This window comes from Pleurodeles waltl, chromosome 2_2, assembly GCF_031143425.1.
Source record: "Pleurodeles waltl isolate 20211129_DDA chromosome 2_2, aPleWal1.hap1.20221129, whole genome shotgun sequence".
Lineage (NCBI taxonomy): Eukaryota > Metazoa > Chordata > Amphibia > Caudata > Salamandridae > Pleurodeles > Pleurodeles waltl.
Genome location: NC_090439.1, coordinates 889,230,081 through 889,245,510, shown reverse-complemented (window position 1 = coordinate 889,245,510; position 15,430 = coordinate 889,230,081).

The following is a 15,430-nucleotide window of genomic DNA, read 5'->3' as shown; positions in this document are numbered from 1 at the left end:
AGGCCTACCCACACAAGTGAGGTATCATTTTTATCGGGAGACGTGGGGGAACGCTGGGTGGAAGGAAATTTGTGGCTCCTCTCAGATTCCAGAACTTTCTGCCACAGAAATGTGAGGAACATGTGTTTTTTTAGCCAAATTTTGAGGTTTGCAAAGGATTCTGGGTAACAGAACCTAGTCCGAGCCACACAAGTCACCCCATCTTGGATTCCCCTAGGTCTCTAGTTTTCAGAAATGCACAGGTTTGGTAGGTTTCCCTAGGTGGCGGCTGAGCTACCGGCCAAAATCTACAGGTAGGCACTTTGCAAAAAACACCTCTGTTTTCCTTCAAAAATTTGCCTGTGTCCACGTTGCGCTTTGGGGCGTTTCCTGTCGCGGGCGCTAGGCCTACCCACACAAGTGAGGTATCATTCTTATCAGGAGACGTGGGGGAACGCTGGGTGGAAGGAATTTTGTGGCTCCTCTCAGATTCCAGAACTTTCTGCCACAGAAATGTGAGGAACATGTGTTTTTTTAGCCAAATTTTTAGGTTTGCAAAGGATTCTGGGTAACAGAACCTGGTCCGAGCCACACAAGTCACCCCATCTTGGATTCCCCTAGGTCTCTAGTTTTCAGAAATGCACAGGTTTGGTAGGTTTCCCTAGGTGGAGGCTGAGCTACAGGCCAAAATCTACAGGTAGGCACTTTGCAAAAAACACCTCTGTTTTCCTTCAAAAATTTGGCTGTGTCCACGTTGCGCTTTGGGGCGTTTCCTGTCGCGGGCGCTAGGCCTACCCACACAAGTGAGGTATCATTTTTATCGGGAGACGTGGGGGAACGCTGGGTGGAAGGAAATTTGTGGCTCCTCTCAGATTCCAGAACTTTCTGCCACAGAAATATGAGGAACATGTGTTTTTTTAGCCAAATTTTGAGGTTTGCAAAGGATTCTGGGTAACAGAACCTGGTCCGAGCCACACAAGTCACCCCATCTTGGATTCCCCTAGGTCTCTAGTTTTCAGAAATGCACAGGTTTGGTAGGTTTCCCTAGGTGGCGGCTGAGCTACAGGCCAAAATCTACAGGTAAGCACTTTGCAAAAAACACCTCTGTTTTCCTTCAAAAATTTGGCTGTGTCCACGTTGCGCTTTGGGGTGTTTCCTGTCGCGGGCGCTAGGCCTACCCACACAAGTGAGGTATCATTTTTATCGGGAGACATGGGGGAACGCTTGGTGGAAGGAAATTTGTGGCTCCTCTCAGATTCCAGAACTTTCTGCCACAGAAATGTGAGGAACATGTGTTTTTTTAGCCAAATTTTGAGGTTTGCAAAGGATTCTGGGTAACAGAACCTGGTCCGAGCCACACAAGTCACCCCATCTTGGATTCCCCTAGGTCTCTAGTTTTCAGAAATGCACAGGTTTGGTAGGTTTCCCTAGGTGGAGGCTGAGCTACAGGCCAAAATCTACAGGTAGGCACTTTGCAAAAAACACCTCTGTTTTCCTTCAAATATTTGGCTGTGTCCACGTTGCGCTTTGGGGCGTTTCCTGTCGCGGGCGCTAGGCCTACCCACACAAGTGAGGTATCATTTTTATCGGGAGACGTGGGGGAACGCTGGGTGGAAGGAATTTTGTGGCTCCTCTCAGATTCCAGAACTTTCTGCCACAGAAATGTGAGGAACATGTGTTTTTTTAGCCAAATTTTGAGGTTTGCAAAGGATTCTGGGTAACAGAACCTGGTCCGAGCCACACAAGTCACCCCATCTTGGATTCCCCTAGGTCTCTAGTTTTCAGAAATGCACAGGTTTGGTAGGTCTCCCTATGTGGAGGCTGAGCTACAGGCCAAAATCTACAGGTAGGCACTTTGCAAAAAACACCTCTGTTTTCCTTCAAAAATGTGGCTGTGTCCACGTTGCGCTTTGGGGCGTTTCCTGTCGCGGGCGCTAGGCCTACCCACACAAGTGAGGTATCATTTTTATCGGGAGATGTGGGGGAACGCTGGGTGGAAGGAAATTTGTGGCTCCTCTCAGATTCCAGAACTTTCTGCCACAGAAATGTGAGGAACATGTGTTTTTTTAGCCAAATTTTGAGGTTTGCAAAGGATTCTGGGTAACAGAACCTAGTCCGAGCCACACAAGTCACCCCATCTTGGATTCCCCTAGGTCTCTAGTTTTCAGAAATGCACAGGTTTGGTAGGTTTCCCTAGGTGGCGGCTGAGCTACCGGCCAAAATCTACAGGTAGGCACTTTACAAAAAACACCTCTGTTTTCCTTCAAAAATTTGGCTGTGTCCACGTTGCGCTTTGGGGCGTTTCCTGTCGCGGGCGCTAGGCCTACCCACACAAGTGAGGTATCATTTTTATCAGGAGACGTGGGGGAACGCTGGGTGGAAGGAATTTTGTGGCTCCTCTCAGATTCCAGAACTTTCTGCCACAGAAATGTGAGGAACATGTGTTTTTTTAGCCAAATTTTTAGGTTTGCAAAGGATTCTGGGTAACAGAACCTGGTCCGAGCCACACAAGTCACCCCATCTTGGATTCCCCTAGGTCTCTAGTTTTCAGAAATGCACAGGTTTGGTAGGTTTCCCTAGGTGGAGGCTGAGCTACAGGCCAAAATCTACAGGTAGGCACTTTGCAAAAAACACCTCTGTTTTCCTTCAAAAATTTGGCTGTGTCCACGTTGCGCTTTGGGGCGTTTCCTGTCGCGGGCGCTAGGCCTACCCACACAAGTGAGGTATCATTTTTATCGGGAGACGTGGGGGAACGCTGGGTGGAAGGAAATTTGTGGCTCCTCTCAGATTCCAGAACTTTCTGCCAAAGAAATATGAGGAACATGTGTTTTTTTAGCCAAATTTTTAGGTTTGCAAAGGATTCTGGGTAACAGAACCTGGTCCGAGCCACACAAGTCACCCCATCTTGGATTCCCCTAGGTCTCTGGTTTTCAGAAATGCACAGGTTTGGTAGGTTTCCCTAGGTGGCGGCTGAGCTACAGGCCAAAATCTACAGGTAAGCACTTTGCAAAAAACACCTCTGTTTTCCTTCAAAAATTTGCCTGTGTCCACGTTGCGCTTTGGGGTGTTTCCTGTCGCGGGCGCTAGGCCTACCCACACAAGTGAGGTATCATTTTTATCGGGAGACATGGGGAAACGCTTGGTGGAAGGAAATTTGTGGCTCCTGCAGATTCCAGAACTTTCTGCCACAGAAATGTGGGGAACATGTGTTTTTTTAGCCAAATTTTGAGGTTTGCAAAGGATTCTGGGTAAAAGAACCTGGTCCGAGCCACACAAGTCACCCCATCTTGGATTCCCCTAGGTCTCTAGTTTTCAGAAATGCACAGGTTTGGTAGGTTTCCCTAGGTGGCGGCTGAGCTACAGGCCAAAATCTACAGGTAGGCACTTGGCAAAAAACACCTCTGTTTTCCTTCAAAAATTTGGCTGTGTCCACGTTGCGCTTTGGGGCGTTTCCTGTCGCGGGCGCTAGGCCTACCCACACAAGTGAGGTATCATTTTTATCGGGAGACGTGGGGGAACGCTGGGTGGAAGGAATTTGGTGGCTCCTCTCAGATTCCAGAACTTTCTGCCACAGAAATGTGAGGAACATGTGTTTTTTTAGCCAAATTTTTAGGTTTGCAAAGGATTCTGGGTAACAGAACCTGGTCCGAGCCACACAAGTCACCCCATCTTGGATTCCCCTAGGTCACTAGTTTTCAGAAATGCACAGGTTTGGTAGGTCTCCCTATGTGGAGGCTGAGCTACAGGCCAAAATCTACAGGTAGGCACTTTGCAAAAAACACCTCTGTTTTCCTTCAAAAATTTGGCTGTGTCCACGTTGCGCTTTGGGGCGTTTCCTGTCGCGGGCGCTAGGCCTACCCACACAAGTGAGGTATCATTTTTATCAGGAGACGTGGGGGAACGCTGGGTGGAAGGAAATTTGTGGCTCCTCTCAGATTCGAGAACTTTCTGCCACAGAAATGTGAGGAACATGTGTTTTTTTTAGCCAAATTTTGAGGTTTGGAAAGGATTCTGGGTAACAGAACCTGGTCCGAGCCACACAAGTCACCCCATCTTGGATTCCCCTAGGTCTCTAGTTTTCAGAAATGCACAGGTTTGGTAGGTTTCCCTAGGTGGCGGCTGAGCTACAGGCCAAAATCTACAGGTAGGCACTTTGCAAAAAACACCTCTGTTTTCCTTCAAAAATTTGGCTGTGTCCACGTTGCGATTTGGGGCGTTTCCTGTCGCGTGCGCTAGGCCTACCCACACAAGTGAGGTATCATTTTTATCCGGAGACGTGGGGGAACGCTTGGTGGAAGGAAATTTGTGGCTCCTCTCAGATTCCAGAACTTTCTGCCACAGAAATGTGAGGAACATGTGTTTTTTTAGCCAAATTTTGAGGTTTGCAAAGGATTCTGGGTAACAGAACCTGGTCCGAGCCACACAAGTCACCCCATCTTGGATTCCCCTAGGTGTCTAGTTTTTAGAAATGCACAGGTTTTGTAGGTTTCCCTAGGTGGTGGCTGAGCTACAGGCCAAAATCTACAGGTAGGCACTTTGCAAAAAACACCTCTGTTTTCCTTCAAAAATGTGGCTGTGTCCACGTTGCGCTTTGGGGCGTTTCCTGTCGCGTGCGCTAGGCCTACCCACACAAGTGAGGTATCATTTTTATCGGGAGACGTGAGGGAACGCTGGGTGGAAGGACATTTGTGGCTCCTCTCAGATTCCAGAACTTTCTGCCACAGAAATGTGAGGAACATGTGTTTTTTTAGCCAAATTTTGAGGTTTGCAAAGGATTCTGGGTAACAGAACCTGGTCCGAGCCACACAAGTCACCCCATCTTGGATTCCCCTAGGTGTCTAGTTTTCAGAAATGCACAGGTTTGGTAGGTTTCCCTAGGTGGCGGCTGAGCTACCGGCCAAAATCTACAGGTAGGCACTTTGCAAAAAACACCTCTGTTTTCCTTCAAAAATTTGGCTGTGTCCACGTTGCGCTTTGGGGCGTTTCCTGTCGCGGGCGCTAGGCCTACCCACACAAGTGAGGTATCATTTTTATCGGGAGACGTGGGGGAACGCTGGGTGGAAGGAAATTTGTGGCTCCTCTCAGATTCCAGAACTTTCTGCCACAGAAATGTGAGGAACATGTGTTTTTTTAGCCACATTTTGAGGTTTGGAAAGGATTCTGGGTAACAGAACCTGGTCCGAGCCACACAAGTCACCCCATCTTGGATTCCCCTAGGTCTCTAGTTTTCAGAAATGCACAGGTTTGGTAGGTTTCCCTAGGTGGCGGCTGAGCTACAGGCCAAAATCTACAGGTAGGCATTTTGCAAAAAACACCTCTGTTTTCTTCCAAAAATTTGGCTGTGTCCACGTTGCGCTTTGGTGCGTTTCCTGTCGCGGGCGCTAGGCCTACCCACACAAGTGAGGTATCATTTTTATCGGGAGACGTGGGGGAACGCTTGGTGGAAGGAAATTTGTGGCTCCTCTCAGATTCCAGAACTTTCTGCCACAGAAATGTGGGGAACATGTGTTTGTTTAGCCAAATTTTGAGGTTTGCAAAGGATTCTGGGTAACAGAACCTGGTCCGAGCCACACAAGTCACCCCATCTTGGATTCCCCTAGGTCTCTAGTTTTCAGAAATGCACAGGTTTGGTAGGTTTCCCTAGGTGGCGGCTGAGCTACAGGCCAAAATCTACAGGTAGGCACTTTGCAAAAAACACCTCTGTTTTCCTTCAAAAATTTGTCTGTGTCCACGTTGCGCTTTGGGGCGTTTGCTGTCGCGGGCGCTAGGCCTACCCACACAAGTGAGGTATCATTTTTATCGGGAGACGTGGGGGAACGCTGGGTGGAAGGAATTTTGTGGCTCATCTCAGATTCCAGAACTTTCTGCCACAGAAATGTGAGGAACATGTGTTTTTTTAGCCAAATTTTGAGGTTTGCAAAGGATTCTGGGTAACAGAACCTGGTCCGAGCCACACAAGTCACCCCATCTTGGATTCCCCTAGGTGTCTAGTTTTCAGAAATGCACAGGTTTGGTAGGTTTCCCTAGGTGGCGGCTGAGCTACCGGCCAAAATCTACAGGTAGGCACTTTGCAAAAAACACCTCTGTTTTCCTTCAAAAATTTGGCTGTGTCCACGTTGCGCTTTGGGGCGTTTCCTGTCGCGGGCGCTAGGCCTACCCACACAAGTGAGGTATCATTTTTATCGGGAGACGTGGGGGAACGCTTGGTGGAAGGAAATTTGTGGCTCCTCTCAGATTCCAGAACTTTCTGCCACAGAAATGTGAGGAACATGTGTTTTTTTAGCCACATTTTGAGGTTTGCAAAGGATTCTGGGTAACAGAACCTGGTCCGAGCCACACAAGTCACCCCATCTTGGATTCCCCTAGGTCTCTAGTTTTCAGAAATGCACAGGTTTGGTAGGTTTCCCTAGGTGGCGGCTGAGCTACAGGCCAAAATCTACAGGTAGGCACTTTGCAAAAAACACCTCTGTTTTCCTTCAAAAATTTGGCTGTGTCCACGTTGCGCTTTGGGGCGTTTCCTGTCGCGTGCGCTAGGCCTACCCACACAAGTGAGGTATCATTTTTATCGGGAGACGTGGGGGAACGCTGGGTGGAAGGAAATTTGGGGCTCCCCTCAGATTCCAGAACTTTCTGCCACAGAAATGTGAGGAACATGTGTTTTTTTAGCCAAATTTTGAGGTTTGCAAAGGATTCTGGGTAACAGAACCTGGTCCGAGCCACACAAGTCACCCCATCTTGGATTCCCCTAGGTGTCTAGTTTTCAGAAATGCACAGGTTTGGTAGGTTTCCCTAGGTGGCGGCTGAGCTACCGGCCAAAATCTAGAGGTAGGCACTTTGCAAAAAACACTTCTGTTTTCCTTCAAAAATTTCGCTGTGTCCTCGTTGCGCTTTGGGGCGTTTCCTGTCGCGGGCGCTAGGCCTACCCACACAAGTGAGGTATCATTTTTATCGGGAGACGTGGGGGAACGCTGGGTGGAAGGAATTTTGTGGCTCCTCTCAGATTCCAGAACTTTCTGCCACAGAAATGTGAGGAACATGTGTTTTTTTAGCCAAATTTTTAGGTTTGCAAAGGATTCTGGGTAACAGAACCTGGTCCGAGCCACACAAGTCACCCCATCTTGGATTCCCCTAGGTCTCTAGTTTTCAGAAATGCACAGGTTTGGTAGGTTTCCCTAGGTGGAGGCTGAGCTACAGGCCAAAATCTACAGGTAGGCACTTTGCAAAAAACTCCTCTGTTTTCCTTCAAAAATTTGGCTGTGTCCACGTTGCGCTTTGGGGCGTTTCCTGTCGCGGGCGCTAGGCCTACCCACACAAGTGAGGTATCATTTTTATCGGGAGACGTGGGGGAACGCTGGGTGGAAGGAAATTTGTGGCTCCTCTCAGATTCCAGAACTTTCTGCCACAGAAATGTGAGGAACATGTGTTTTTTTAGCCAAATTTTGAGGTTTGCAAAGGATTCTGGGTAACAGAACCTGGTCCGAACCACACAAGTCACCCCATCTTGGATTCCCCTAGGTCTCTAGTTTTCAGAAATGCACAGGTTTGGTAGGTTTCCCTAGGTGGCGGCTGAGCTACAGGCCAAAATCTACAGGTAAGCACTTTGCAAAAAACACCTTTGTTTTCCTTCAAAAATTTGGCTGTGTCCACGTTGCGCTTTGGGGTGTTTCCTGTCGCGGGCGCTAGGCCTACCCACACAAGTGAGGTATCATTTTTATCGGGAGACATGGGGGAACGCTTGGTGGAAGGAAATTTGTGGCTCCTCTCAGATTCCACAACTTTCTGCCACAGAAATGTGAGGAACATGTGTTTTTTTAGCCAAATTTTGAGGTTTGCAAAGGATTCTGGGTAACAGAACCTGGTCCGAGCCACACAAGTCACCCCATCTTGGATTCCCCTAGGTCTCTAGTTTTCAGAAATGCACAGGTTTGGTAGGTTTCCCTAGGTGGAGGCTGAGCTACAGGCCAAAATCTACAGGTAGGCACTTTGCAAAAAACACCTCTGTTTTCCTTCAAAAATTTGGCTGTGTCCACGTTGCGCTTTGGGGCGTTTCCTGTCGCGTGCGCTAGGCCTACCCACACAAGTGAGGTATCATTTTTATCGGGAGACGTGGGGGAACGCTGGGTGGAAGGAAATTTGTGGCTCCTCTCAGATTCCAGAACTTTCTGCCACAGAAATGTGAGGAACATGTGTTTTTTTAGCCAAATTTTGAGGTTTGCATAGGATTCTGGGTAACAGAACCTAGTCCGAGCCACACAAGTCACCCCATTTTGGATTCCCCTAGGTCTCTAGTTTTCAGAAATGCACAGGTTTGGTAGGTTTCCCTAGGTGGCGGCTGAGCTACCGGCCAAAATCTACAGGTAGGCACTTTGCAAAAAACACCTCTGTTTTCCTTCAAAAATTTGGCTGTGTCCACGTTGCGCTTTGGGGCGTTTCCTGTCGCGGGCGCTAGGCCTACCCACACAAGTGAGGTATCATTTTTATCGGGAGACGTGGGGGAACGCTGGGTGGAAGGGAATTTGTGGCTCCTCTCAGATTCCAGAACTTTCTGCCACAGAAATGTGAGGAACATGTGTTTTTTTAGCCAAATTTTGAGGTTTGCAAAGGATTCTGGGTAACAGAACCTGGTCCGAGCCACACAAGTCACCCCATCTTGGATTCCCCTAGGTCTCTATGTTTCAGAAATGCACAGGTTTGGTAGGTTTCCCTAGGTGGCGGCTGAGCTACAGGCCAAAATCTACAGGTAAGCACTTTGCAAAAAACACCTCTGTTTTCCTTCAAAAATTTGGCTGTGTCCACGTTGCGCTTTGGGGTGTTTCCTGTCGCGGGCGCTAGGCCTACCCACACAAGTGAGGTATCATTTTTATCGGGAGACATGGGGGAACGCTTGGTGGAAGGAAATTTGTGGCTCCTCTCAGATTCCAGAACTTTCTGCCACAGAAATGTGAGGAACATGTGTTTTTTTAGCCAAATTTTGAGGTTTGCAAAGGATTCTGGGTAACAGAACCTGGTCCGAGCCACACAAGTCACCCCATCTTGGATTCCCCTAGGTCTCTAGTTTTCAGAAATGCACAGGTTTGGTAGGTTTCCCTAGGTGGAGGCTGAGCTACAGGCCAAAATCTACAGGTAGGCACTTTGCAAAAAACACCTCTGTTTTCCTTCAAAAATTTGGCTGTGTCCACGTTGCGCTTTGGGGCGTTTCCTGTCGCGTGCGCTAGGCCTACCCACACAAGTGAGGTATCATTTTTATCGGGAGACGTGGGGGAACGCTGGGTGGAAGGAAATTTGTGGCTCCTCTCAGATTCCAGAACTTTCTGCCACAGAAATGTGAGGAACATGTGTTTTTTTAGCCAAATTTTGAGGTTTGCAAAGGATTCTGGGTAACAGAACCTAGTCCGAGCCACACAAGTCACCCCATCTTGGATTCCCCTAGGTCTCTAGTTTTCAGAAATGCACAGGTTTGGTAGGTTTCCCTAGGTGGCGGCTGAGCTACCGGCCAAAATCTACAGGTAGGCACTTTGCAAAAAACACCTCTGTTTTCCTTCAAAAATTTGGCTGTGTCCACGTTGCGCTTTGGGGCGTTTCCTGTCGCGGGCGCTAGGCCTACCCACACAAGTGAGGTATCATTCTTATCAGGAGACGTGGGGGAACGCTGGGTGGAAGGAATTTTGTGGCTCCTCTCAGATTCCAGAACTTTCTGCCACAGAAATGTGAGGAACATGTGTTTTTTTAGCCAAATTTTTAGGTTTGCAAAGGATTCTGGGTAACAGAACCTGGTCCGAGCCACACAAGTCACCCCATCTTGGATTCCCCTAGGTCTCTAGTTTTCAGAAATGCACAGGTTTGGTAGGTTTCCCTAGGTGGAGGCTGAGCTACAGGCCAAAATCTACAGGTAGGCACTTTGCAAAAAACACCTCTGTTTTCCTTCAAAAATTTGGCTGTGTCCACGTTGCGCTTTGGGGCGTTTCCTGTCGCGGGCGCTAGGCCTACCCACACAAGTGAGGTATCATTTTTATCGGGAGACGTGGGGGAACGCTGGGTGGAAGGAAATTTGTGGCTCCTCTCAGATTCCAGAACTTTCTGCCACAGAAATATGAGGAACATGTGTTTTTTTAGCCAAATTTTGAGGTTTGCAAAGGATTCTGGGTAACAGAACCTGGTCCGAGCCACACAAGTCACCCCATCTTGGATTCCCCTAGGTCTCTAGTTTTCAGAAATGCACAGGTTTGGTAGGTTTCCCTAGGTGGCGGCTGAGCTACAGGCCAAAATCTACAGGTAAGCACTTTGCAAAAAAACCTCTGTTTTCCTTCAAAAATTTGGCTGTGTCCACGTTGCGCTTTGGGGTGTTTCCTGTCGCGGGCGCTAGGCCTACCCACACAAGTGAGGTATCATTTTTATCGGGAGACATGGGGGAACGCTTGGTGGAAGGAAATTTGTGGCTCCTCTCAGATTCCAGAACTTTCTGCCACAGAAATGTGAGGAACATGTGTTTTTTTAGCCAAATTTTGAGGTTTGCAAAGGATTCTGGGTAACAGAACCTGGTCCGAGCCACACAAGTCACCCCATCTTGGATTCCCCTAGGTCTCTAGTTTTCAGAAATGCACAGGTTTGGTAGGTTTCCCTAGGTGGCGGCTGAGCTACAGGCCAAAATCTACAGGTAGGCACTTTGCAAAAAACACCTCTGTTTTCCTTCAAAAATTTGGCTGTGTCCACGTTGCGCTTTGGGGCGTTTCCTGTCGCGGGCGCTAGGCCTACCCACACAAGTGAGGTATCATTTTTATCGGGAGACGTGGGGGAACGCTGGGTGGAAGGAATTTTGTGGCTCCTCTCAGATTCCAGAACTTTCTGCCACAGAAATGTGAGGAACATGTGTTTTTTTAGCCAAATTTTGAGGTTTGCAAAGGATTCTGGGTAACAGAACCTGGTCCGAGCCACACAAGTCACCCCATCTTGGATTCCCCTAGGTCTCTAGTTTTCAGAAATGCACAGGTTTGGTAGGTCTCCCTATGTGGAGGCTGAGCTACAGGCCAAAATCTACAGGTAGGCACTTTGCAAAAAACACCTCTGTTTTCCTTCAAAAATGTGGCTGTGTCCACGTTGCGCTTTGGGGCGTTTCCTGTCGCGGGCGCTAGGCCTACCCACACAAGTGAGGTATCATTTTTATCGGGAGATGTGGGGGAACGCTGGGTGGAAGGAAATTTGTGGCTCCTCTCAGATTCCAGAACTTTCTGCCACAGAAATGTGAGGAACATGTGTTTTTTTAGCCAAATTTTGAGGTTTGCAAAGGATTCTGGGTAACAGAACCTAGTCCGAGCCACACAAGTCACCCCATCTTGGATTCCCCTAGGTCTCTAGTTTTCAGAAATGCACAGGTTTGGTAGGTTTCCCTAGGTGGCGGCTGAGCTACCGGCCAAAATCTACAGGTAGGCACTTTACAAAAAACACCTCTGTTTTCCTTCAAAAATTTGGCTGTGTCCACGTTGCGCTTTGGGGCGTTTCCTGTCGCGGGCGCTAGGCCTACCCACACAAGTGAGGTATCATTTTTATCAGGAGACGTGGGGGAACGCTGGGTGGAAGGAATTTTGTGGCTCCTCTCAGATTCCAGAACTTTCTGCCACAGAAATGTGAGGAACATGTGTTTTTTTAGCCAAATTTTGAGGTTTGCAAAGGATTCTGGGTAACAGAACCTGGTCCGAGCCACACAAGTCACCCCATCTTGGATTCCCCTAGGTCTCTAGTTTTCAGAAATGCACAGGTTTGGTAGGTTTCCCTAGGTGGAGGCTGAGCTACAGGCCAAAATCTACAGGTAGGCACTTTGCAAAAAACACCTCTGTTTTCCTTCAAAAATTTGGCTGTGTCCACGTTGCGCTTTGGGGCGTTTCCTGTCGCGGGCGCTAGGCCTACCCACACAAGTGAGGTATCATTTTTATCGGGAGACGTGGGGGAACGCTGGGTGGAAGGAAATTTGTGGCTCCTCTCAGATTCCAGAACTTTCTGCCAAAGAAATATGAGGAACATGTGTTTTTTTAGCCAAATTTTTAGGTTTGCAAAGGATTCTGGGTAACAGAACCTGGTCCGAGCCACACAAGTCACCCCATCTTGGATTCCCCTAGGTCTCTAGTTTTCAGAAATGCACAGGTTTGGTAGGTTTCCCTAGGTGGCGGCTGAGCTACAGGCCAAAATCTACAGGTAAGCACTTTGCAAAAAACACCTCTGTTTTCCTTCAAAAATTTGCCTGTGTCCACGTTGCGCTTTGGGGTGTTGCCTGTCGCGGGCGCTAGGCCTACCCACACAAGTGAGGTATCATTTTTATCGGGAGACATGGGGAAACGCTTGGTGGAAGGAAATTTGTGGCTCCTCTCAGATTCCAGAACTTTCTGCCACAGAAATGTGGGGAACATGTGTTTTTTTAGCCAAATTTTGAGGTTTGCAAAGGATTCTGGGTAACAGAACCTGGTCCGAGCCACACAAGTCACCCCATCTTGGATTCCCCTAGGTCTCTAGTTTTCAGAAATGCACAGGTTTGGTAGGTTTCCCTAGGTGGCGGCTGAGCTACAGGCCAAAATCTACAGGTAGGCACTTGGCAAAAAACACCTCTGTTTTCCTTCAAAAATTTGGCTGTGTCCACGTTGCGCTTTGGGGCGTTTCCTGTCGCGGGCGCTAGGCCTACCCACACAAGTGAGGTATCATTTTTATCGGGAGACGTGGGGGAACGCTGGGTGGAAGGAATTTGGTGGCTCCTCTCAGATTCCAGAACTTTCTGCCACAGAAATGTGAGGAACATGTGTTTTTTTAGCCAAATTTTTAGGTTTGCAAAGGATTCTGGGTAACAGAACCTGGTCCGAGCCACACAAGTCACCCCATCTTGGATTCCCCTAGGTCACTAGTTTTCAGAAATGCACAGGTTTGGTAGGTCTCCCTATGTGGAGGCTGAGCTACAGGCCAAAATCTACAGGTAGGCACTTTGCAAAAAACACCTCTGTTTTCCTTCAAAAATTTGGCTGTGTCCACGTTGTGCTTTGGGGCGTTTCCTGTCGCGGGCGCTAGGCCTACCCACACAAGTGAGGTATCATTTTTATCAGGAGACGTGGGGGAACGCTGGGTGGAAGGAAATTTGTGGCTCCTCTCAGATTCGAGAACTTTCTGCCACAGAAATGTGAGGAACATGTGTTTTTTTAGCCAAATTTTGAGGTTTGGAAAGGATTCTGGGTAACAGAACCTGGTCCGAGCCACACAAGTCACCCCATCTTGGATTCCCCTAGGTCTCTAGTTTTCAGAAATGCACAGGTTTGGTAGGTTTCCCTAGGTGGCGGCTGAGCTACAGGCCAAAATCTACAGGTAGGCACTTTGCAAAAAACACCTCTGTTTTCCTTCAAAAATTTGGCTGTGTCCACGTTGCGCTTTGGGGCGTTTCCTGTCGCGTGCGCTAGGCCTACCCACACAAGTGAGGTATCATTTTTATCGGGAGACGTGGGGGAACGCTTGGTGGAAGGAAATTTGTGGCTCCTCTCAGATTCCAGAACTTTCTGCCACAGAAATGTGAGGAACATGTGTTTTTTTAGCCAAATTTTGAGGTTTGCAAAGGATTCTGGGTAACAGAACCTGGTCCGAGCCACACAAGTCACCCCATCTTGGATTCCCCTAGGTGTCTAGTTTTTAGAAATGCACAGGTTTTGTAGGTTTCCCTAGGTGGTGGCTGAGCTACAGGCCAAAATCTACAGGTAGGCACTTTGCAAAAAACACCTCTGTTTTCCTTCAAAAATGTGGCTGTGTCCACGTTGCGCTTTGGGGCGTTTCCTGTCGCGTGCGCTAGGCCTACCCACACAAGTGAGGTATCATTTTTATCGGGAGACGTGAGGGAACGCTGGGTGGAAGGACATTTGTGGCTCCTCTCAGATTCCAGAACTTTCTGCCACAGAAATGTGAGGAACATGTGTTTTTTTAGCCAAATTTTGAGGTTTGCAAAGGATTCTGGGTAACAGAACCTGGTCCGAGCCACACAAGTCACCCCATCTTGGATTCCCCTAGGTGTCTAGTTTTCAGAAATGCACAGGTTTGGTAGGTTTCCCTAGGTGGCGGCTGAGCTACCGGCCAAAATCTACAGGTAGGCACTTTGCAAAAAACACCTCTGTTTTCCTTCAAAAATTTGGCTGTGTCCACGTTGCGCTTTGGGGCGTTTCCTGTCGCGGGCGCTAGGCCTACCCACACAAGTGAGGTATCATTTTTATCAGGAGACGTGGGGGAACGCTGGGTGGAAGGAAATTTGTGGCTCCTCTCAGATTCCAGAACTTTCTGCCACAGAAATGTGAGGAACATGTGTTTTTTTAGCCACATTTTGAGGTTTGGAAAGGATTCTGGGTAACAGAACCTGGTCCGAGCCACACAAGTCACCCCATCTTGGATTCCCCTAGGTCTCTAGTTTTTAGAAATGCACAGGTTTGGTAGGTTTCCCTAGGTGGCGGCTGAGCTACAGGCCAAAATCTACAGGTAGGCATTTTGCAAAAAACACCTCTGTTTTCTTCCAAAAATTTGGCTGTGTCCACGTTGCGCTTTGGTGCGTTTCCTGTCGCGGGCGCTAGGCCTACCCACACAAGTGAGGTATCATTTTTATCGGGAGACGTGGGGGAACGCTTGGTGGAAGGAAATTTGTGGCTCCTCTCAGATTCCAGAACTTTCTGCCACAGAAATGTGGGGAACATGTGTTTTTTTAGCCAAATTTTGAGGTTTGCAAAGGATTCTGGGTAACAGAACCTGGTCCGAGCCACACAAGTCACCCCATCTTGGATTCCCCTAGGTCTCTAGTTTTCAGAAATGCACAGGTTTGGTAGGTTTCCCTAGGTGGCGGCTGAGCTACAGGCCAAAATCTACAGGTAGGCACTTTGCAAAAAACACCTCTGTTTTCCTTCAAAAATTTGGCTGTGTCCACGTTGCGCTTTGGGGCGTTTGCTGTCGCGGGCGCTAGGCCTACCCACACAAGTGAGGTATCATTTTTATCGGGAGACGTGGGGGAACGCTGGGTGGAAGGAATTTTGTGGCTCCTCTCAGATTCCAGAACTTTCTGCCACAGAAATGTGAGGAACATGTGTTTTTTTAGCCAAATTTTTAGGTTTGCAAAGGATTCTGGGTAACAGAACCTGGTCCGAGCCACACAAGTCACCCCATCTTGGATTCCCCTAGGTCTCTAGTTTTCAGAAATGCACAGGTTTGGTAGGTCTCCCTATGTGGAGGCTGAGCTACAGGCCAAAATCTACAGGTAGGCACTTTGCAAAAAACACCTCTGTTTTCCTTCAAAAATTTGGCTGTGTCCACGTTGCGCTTTGGGGCGTTTCCTGTCGCGGGCGCTAGGCCTACCCACACAAGTGAGGTATCATTTTTATCAGGAGACGTGGGGGAACGCTGGGTGGAAGGAAATTTGTGGCTCCTCTCAGATTCGAGAACTTTCTGCCACAGAAAT